Source organism: Etheostoma spectabile, chromosome 12, assembly GCF_008692095.1.
Source record: "Etheostoma spectabile isolate EspeVRDwgs_2016 chromosome 12, UIUC_Espe_1.0, whole genome shotgun sequence".
Lineage (NCBI taxonomy): Eukaryota > Metazoa > Chordata > Actinopteri > Perciformes > Percidae > Etheostoma > Etheostoma spectabile.
Genome location: NC_045744.1, coordinates 1,221,016 through 1,228,514, shown reverse-complemented (window position 1 = coordinate 1,228,514; position 7,499 = coordinate 1,221,016). Strand labels below are relative to the sequence as shown.

General features: G+C 39.2%; 1 long non-coding RNA gene across 1 annotated transcript in view; it reads right to left on the bottom strand.

Annotated features, from left to right (window-relative positions):
* Positions 1-438: 438 nt before the first annotated feature.
* Positions 439-7,499, bottom strand: part of LOC116699797 (uncharacterized) — a 7,862-nt gene continuing 801 nt past the window's right edge. Inside the window, exons 2-3 of the long non-coding RNA XR_004334507.1 lie at positions 3,622-3,630; positions 439-517 (exon numbers count right to left, since the gene is read on the bottom strand). This is a non-coding gene — a long non-coding RNA (uncharacterized LOC116699797). The remainder of the gene's footprint in view (positions 518-3,621; positions 3,631-7,499) is intronic.

Below are 7,499 nucleotides of genomic sequence, written 5' to 3'. Positions count from 1 at the left end.
TCTTTGTTGGGAGTCGCACATGCTCAGTAGCAAAGTAAGGACTACTAGCCAGTCAGGAGCAGAGTATGAGGCCCTGACAGTACCTAGGTTAGGACTACTAGCCAGTCAGAAGCAGAGTATGAGGGCCCTGACAGTACCTAGGTAAGGACTACTAGCCAGTCAGGAGCAGAGTATGAGGGTCCTGACAGTACCTAGGTAAGGACTACTAGCCAGTCAGAAGCAGAGTATGAGGGCATGCCCTGCTAGCAGCTTGGCTAGCATTATAACCTTTGTCTCTGAAGTAAAGGTTGGACTACAACAGAGCTGTTTGGAGCAGGTTGTGAACAATGGTTTCTGTTGGAGATGAGTCAGTTTTCATACTGGATTTATTCACATTCATGGAAACCAAAACTTGCACGTTAAATTTAGAAGCAATGATTGTATTTAAATCACTTCCAGTAAAAAAAAAAAAACAATTCCATTGGAATCTGAATTTTTGAAATGATTCCAAGTAGGAACCGGTTCTTGATGCCCAATGCTTGCAGGGTCCATAGGGCCACGTAGGGCGGCAACACAAGGTTGAATGAGAACGTGAAACGAGGGGAGAGTCACTAAATCTCAAGTATGTGGAAAGTGTGTGTGTGTGGTTTACATGAGCACTGGTTAAATGGGGCCGCTCCACCGTTTAACGCCAGCATGCAGCTGCGGGGCTATTTTAACTCTTAACACAGCTGGAGCACTCACAGGCCACCAACCACAGCTTCAGCAGCTGTCACAACGCATTACTCAGCCCCAGCTCTGGAGAATATCAGCAGCATTCATATACTGATCATAGCACAGAGGAAATGTGCTATCACACTGGTGGGATGAAAAATAATAAATGGGCTAGTTGTCAGTGAGGGGGACTATTGGTAAAGTAGCATTACAAGCGGATGCTGTGGCTCAGAGTTACTTTAAATCCAGCAGTGCAATGTTCAGGGTTTTCTGTACAATATAAGCACCAACATAATGACGCTGCATGTCAAAGGTCCAAACTAAATCAGATATTTCTTCTCTTCTTTCTTACTCTTTCAAACAAATGGTCCAAAAAACTAACATGGAAAATTCCCAACAACGCTCCTCACAAGTTAAATCAATGATCAGTTTGCTACTTTCATTGAATTTAGGTTTTTTTTTGTAAATTTAATAGCATTTGGAGAAAAAAATAATTGACAAAAAAACGTGTGTGACAAATGTAAAAAGAAAAGACAAATGTAAAAACAAAGTGACAAAAATGTGAAAAGAATGCCGAGCAAAGTGAAAAACAAGTCACGAAAGTGACAAATGTTTAAAAAAAAAGCTTTAAAAATTTTGGGGACAAAAACACAAAAATTTTAAAAGGCCGATGCAATCATATTTTGGACTATTTCACTCAATTTTACCCAGTATCTAAAATGTGTTGCATTCAGGTCCCCGTACCATATTTGTCTTGTTGGTCAAAATAAATTTAATAAAAATTACAATTTCTTTACTCTGTTGTTAGAACACACTACACACAGGCCTGAAATACACACACACACACACACACACACACACGCCCAGGTCCTGTCCATGCACTAATGGAGAGAGGTCAGAGTGGGGGGGCTGTGACTGCTGGACAGGCGCCCTGAGCTGTTTGGAGGGGGGTTCGGTGCCTTGCGATAGGGCACCTCGGCAGTGCCCAGGAGGTGGACTGGCACCTCTCCAGCCCCCAGTCCAGACTCCGTATGGGGACTTGAACCAGTAACCCCCCGGCTCCCGACCCAACTCTACAGACAACAGTAACGGTGGGAGTTGCTGATATACAGCAACAGAGTTATAAGAGCAGAGTTTATTAAAAGAGGATTTTTCAATATTTTTTCTTTAATCCCATCATCATGAAATAATGCATATTATATATGTTTATATGTTTATTGCATCATAGTATTTCATGTACTGTATATTCTGGGATGTGTGATTGGTATTTTGCTGCTTTAACACCGTAATTTCCCATTTTTTGGGATCATTAAATATCTATCTATCTATCTATCTATCAATATATCTATCTATCTATCTATCTATCAATATATCTTCTATCTATCGATCCTATCTCATATCTCTATCTATCTATCTATCTATCTATCTACTATCTACCTATCCTCTTCTATCTAGCTATCTATCATCTATCTATCATCTATCTATCAAATATCTCTCTATCCATCTATCTATCTATCTATCATCATCTATCAATATATCTCTATCATCTACTATCTTCTATCTACTATCCATATATCTACTCTATCCTATCTATCTATCTATCTATCTATCTATCTATCTATCTATCTATCTATCTATCTATCTATCCTATCTATCTATCAATATATCTCTCTATCCATCTCTCTCATCTACTATCTATCTATCTATCTATCTATCTATCGATCTATCATCATCTATCTACTATCTATCATCTATCATCTATCATCTATCTATCTAATACTCTATCCTCTATCTATCTATCTTCTATCTATCTATCTATCTATCTATCTATCTATCTATCTATCTATCTATATCCATCTCTAATCAAAAATCTATCTATCTATCTATCTATCTATCATCTATCAATAAATCTCTCTATCATTATCTATCTATCTATCTATCTATCATCTATCTATCTATCTATCTATCTATCTATCTATCTATTCATCTATTACTCAATAAATCTCTCTATCTATCTATCTGTCTATCTATCTATCTATCTATCTATCTACTATCTATCTATCTATCAATAAATCTCTCTATCTGTCTATCTATCATCTATCTATCTATCTATCTATCTCACTATCTATCTATCTATCTATCCATCTACTCTATCAATAAATCTCTCTATCTATCTATCTGTCTATCTATCTGTCTATCTATCTATCCATCCATCCATCCATCCATTCATCCATCTATCTATCTATCTATCTATCTATCTATCTATCTATCTATCTATCTATCTATCTATCTATCTATCTATCTATCAGGAGCGGGTAGGTGTCAGGAAACAACAGCTGATACATTCCAGGTTTGCCAGCTGATTACAACAACACAAATACAACTGAAGTGTGCAAATGTGTCACACTACAGCATCAATATCCCCCATACAGTGTGTAATAAATAACAAACATGTACATAGAAATATCTACCTGTCAGATATGACACCTGTCATATTTGAATCAGTAGTGGCCTCTTGTGGTGCACACTGAACAGTCACTCCTGGTCGAACAGTAGACAATATTTAATTCATCCACCTCGGGGTCAATTGAACCATAAACAGTTCAATTTTGTGGGTAACACAAAGCAGAACTGGATCAGAAAATATTTTTTATAAAGACAATGTCAAACAAATATCTGAAAGCATGTCAGGCAGCAGGGTAGTGTTTGGGTTGTGTGGATGGGACCGTGTTGGGACGAGGACTTGGCACCTCTGACACAACAAACACATGTTTTATTATTTTTTAAGATAGTTTTTCGGGGATTTTCCACCTTCAATGGACAGGACAGCTGAGTGAGAAAGAGGAGAGATCTGCAGGATGTTTTCACAGGTTGGACTCAAACCCTGGACCTCTGTGTCAAAGCATAAAACTCCCAGTGTGTGTGCACCTACTCTATCTACTGATCCAACCCGGCCACCACAAACCCTGAGGGACACCCGGCCCACAACCCCAGATTACGGGCCAGTGAAGCGCACAGACTGCTACAAAAAATACATTCCATAAATCTGTACACAATTTACATCTGTGTGTGAGAACACTATCTCATTACCTCACACGTTCCAATATCATGCTGCTTGGTCCCTTCATATCGGTGTGAATGCTGATTCAGCAGGAGTCACAGCATTGTTCTCCGATTCTTCATTCTTCAACTTTCTGCATACGTTGAGCTTCAAAAAAACATTCAAAAATCCCAATGTTCAGTTCTTTTAGCACACTATGGGAACGATATTTGTTCTGCTATTTACACTTTTTAAAGTTGTACGCATTTAAAAAGAAAATTCACAAATAAAATCAATGAGAGCTAGCCTGGTCCGCAAATATGCCGCAATTAGAAAAATGAAAATTGAGCAGAATTATGTAAGAGAGCATTTATTGTTTATTTCATGTTACTGTAATGTTTATTTGTTATATGAGTGCTGAATCTGATCCTGATATGTATGGAAGACTTTGTATGTGTGTGTATGTATTGCCTAGAAGACTTTGTGTGTGTGTGTATGTATTGCCTGGGAGACTTTGTATGTGTGTGTATGTATTGCCTGGAAGACTTTGTATGTGTGTGTGTGTATTGCCTGGAAGACTTTGTGTGTGTGTGTATGTATTGCCTAGAAGACTTTGTGTGTGTGTGTATGTATTGCCTGGGAGACTTTGTATGTGTGTGTATGTATTGCCTGGAAGACTTTGTGTGTGTGTGTGTATTGCCTGGAAGACTTTGTGTGTGTGTGTATGTATTACCTGGAAGACTTTGTATGTGTGTGTGTGTATTGCCTGGAAGACTTTGTGTGTGTGTGTATGTATTGCCTAGAAGACTTTGTGTGTGTGTGTATGTATTACCTGGAAGACTTTGTATGTGTGTGTATGTATTACCTGGAAGACTTGTTGTGTGTGATGTTGCGGGAGACTTTGTATGTGTGTGTATGTATTGCCTGGAAGCTTTGTGGTGTGTGTGTATTTGCCTGGAAGGACTTGTGTGGTGTTGTATGTATTGCCTAGAAGACTTTGTTGTGTGGTGTATGTATTACTGGAAGACTTGTATGTGTGTGTATGTATTACCTGGAAGACTTTGGTGTGTGTGTATGTTTACCTGAAGCTTGTATGTGTGTGTGTTTGCTGGAAGACTTTGTGTGGTGTGTATGTATTGCTAGAAGACTTGTGGGTGTGTGTATGTATGCCTAGAAGACTTTGATGTGTGTGTGGTGTATTGCTGGAAGATTTGTGTGTGTGTGTGTGTATTGCGGAAGACTTTGTGGTGGTGTGTTGTGTATTGCTGGAAGACTTTGACATATTAGCCAGTTAGGCTGCCGAGGCCACAACGGACGCCTCTTTGATGGTATTAGCATGGAATGGCGTTACGCGTTCATCCCAGGCTAATTTTGTGCTAAAGAGCTGTCTGGCCCAGGTCATATGGCTCCCTGCTGTCAGGCCTTCATGAGGCCATCTGGAGCCTCCATCCTCTAACTGCACCACACGCCCATGAAGGAAAGGAGGAGGGGGGGGGGGGGGGGGGGGCTGCAGTGGGCTGAGAGTTTACCCAGTCGTGACATGTGTGTTTAAAGAAGTTGTCTTCAACGTTGTTTAAACCAAGGCCCTCTTAACTTAAAGAGAGACGGAGCAGGGACCCCCAACTACATACATTTTGTAAAAGGAAGTTGCGTATTAAACTGGGCAACAATAACATGTTGGGGGGCCTTTAGCCTTTACACGTTTTAGAGACTAGAATACTAAGCTGTTAAAATAATACATTGTTAATAATAATGTTGGTGTGGTTTTATAAATGATGTTTTACAGTTTTTCTCCATTGGTTTGGCTCATTTCTTGAAACAGAAATTACATTCTCAAAACAACATGGACAAACCTCCAAATACTTGGCATTGTTCACAACAGAAGAATTTCTCATTCATTTCATCAAATTGCAAAGTGCTAAGTACATGCCTCAATGTCTCAGTACATCTTTGCAAATGATTAAGTACAGGTAGCCTACATTTAGCACAATTTCCAAGTGAATAGATCTTGCTGATCTAAAAAGATGTTGGTTCGGTCTAATGGTTGTTCACTCCAAAACTTGTCAGCATCATTTCATTGTATAAGCCATTACAGCACAATAGTCTCAATTGTCAAAATGAGTCAAGAACATAATACCATGAATACACATATGAATCCCTTGGAACATTTGATACATTTTTTTTTCACAGCAATGACAGTCAGGTGAAAGTAGAACTTACTAACGAAGGAGGAGTTTCACACATCTCAGATGACCAATCAAACAGTAGTTTAGTTACATGACACGGTGCTGTCCAGGACTGTGGATGCTCCAAACATGTATTGAAAGATCTGACAATGTAAGACCAGCACAATTTTGAACATGGAGGCACTGCCAGGTAAATGAACAAGAGCAACTGCCTGCTCGAGTAGGAGGAGGTAGAGGAGGAGAGGAGGAGAGGAGGAGGAAGGGTGCGTGGTGGTGGAATAGGAGGAAGAGGAGAGGAGCACGAAGACATCATGCTGTCCGGATGAAGCCTAATGTGCCTAATTTGTGTGTTATATTACAGTGTTATGCTGGATACATTTTCTTTTTACTCTGATGTATAGAAGTTACTTTACAGTATTGTGTGATGATAATAAAATTTGTATACAGTATAATTTTGTGAAATCCTATTTCTTTTTTCAGTTTTATACACAATGTATTGTGTAAGCACAAAAAAACAGTACAGTAACATTCGTGAGCTTAGAATTAAGGTTATCTCCACTTTTGGTCGACATTGAGTTTTGACACTCATGCTCATTAGGTGTTTATTACAGTAATGCCTGTGTGGTGTTATTTTTGTAAAAAAAAAAGATTACATGTAATAGATAAGGCTATAATAGAAGATTATACAATAACGATTTGTCAAGGGATGTAAAAACTTGATGCTCATAATCAGAACTACCCTAAAGGAGAGAGAACCACAGTTCTAAGCTCAAGCATGTGTCGGGTTGTCACCGTTGTTACTGAAGGACTGGGCTAAGACTGAAAGGGGATATGAGGGATATTTCATGTCCTCTGCCATAGTGACAAAATATCTAAACATTCTGACTTGCAGTGCTTACATATGCTAAAGGGACAGAGCATTTGGGGCACTGACTGGTGTAAATGAGAAGGAAATTAGTTTTGACACATGAGTGAACTGTTTTGGGAGAGGTATGGAGCTTTTGCAGGTGAACCACGGTGTTGTGCCGAACCATCCAAGTTATTTTGGCAAAAGCACCAAGAGTGTGGAGAACGTCCGGTCTGTTTCGAGAAATGAGCGAAGCAATGAGAAGGATCTTTGCCGTTTTGTGGCAATGACCTTATATGAGAAATGAATTAGTTTTGAAGCATGAGTGAACTGTTTTGGGAGAGTATGAGCTTTTGCAAGTGAGCTATAGTGTTGTGCTAAACTGTAAGAATGTTTTGCCAAATGATCTTGGAGTTTTGAGAATGTAATTTCTGTTTCAAGAAATGAGCCAAACCAATGGAGAAAAACTGTAATGTTAGACATACATGTGGCAGAGTGAATCCATAGGATGAACTGGATCTGAGGATGGACCTCATGGCCTTTTTCCATCGACCTATAGGCCAGTTAGCCTATCACTAATGTTTTCTGTTTTCACTAATATATAGACTGATTATGGGTGCAGGACCCCCAGGTTGAAGATCTCTGGTTTAAAGCAATTCATGTTCTGAAGATTATTTAAGGGGCTTTTCCCTTTATTAATGTGACAGTGGATAGACATGAAAGGTGGAGAGAG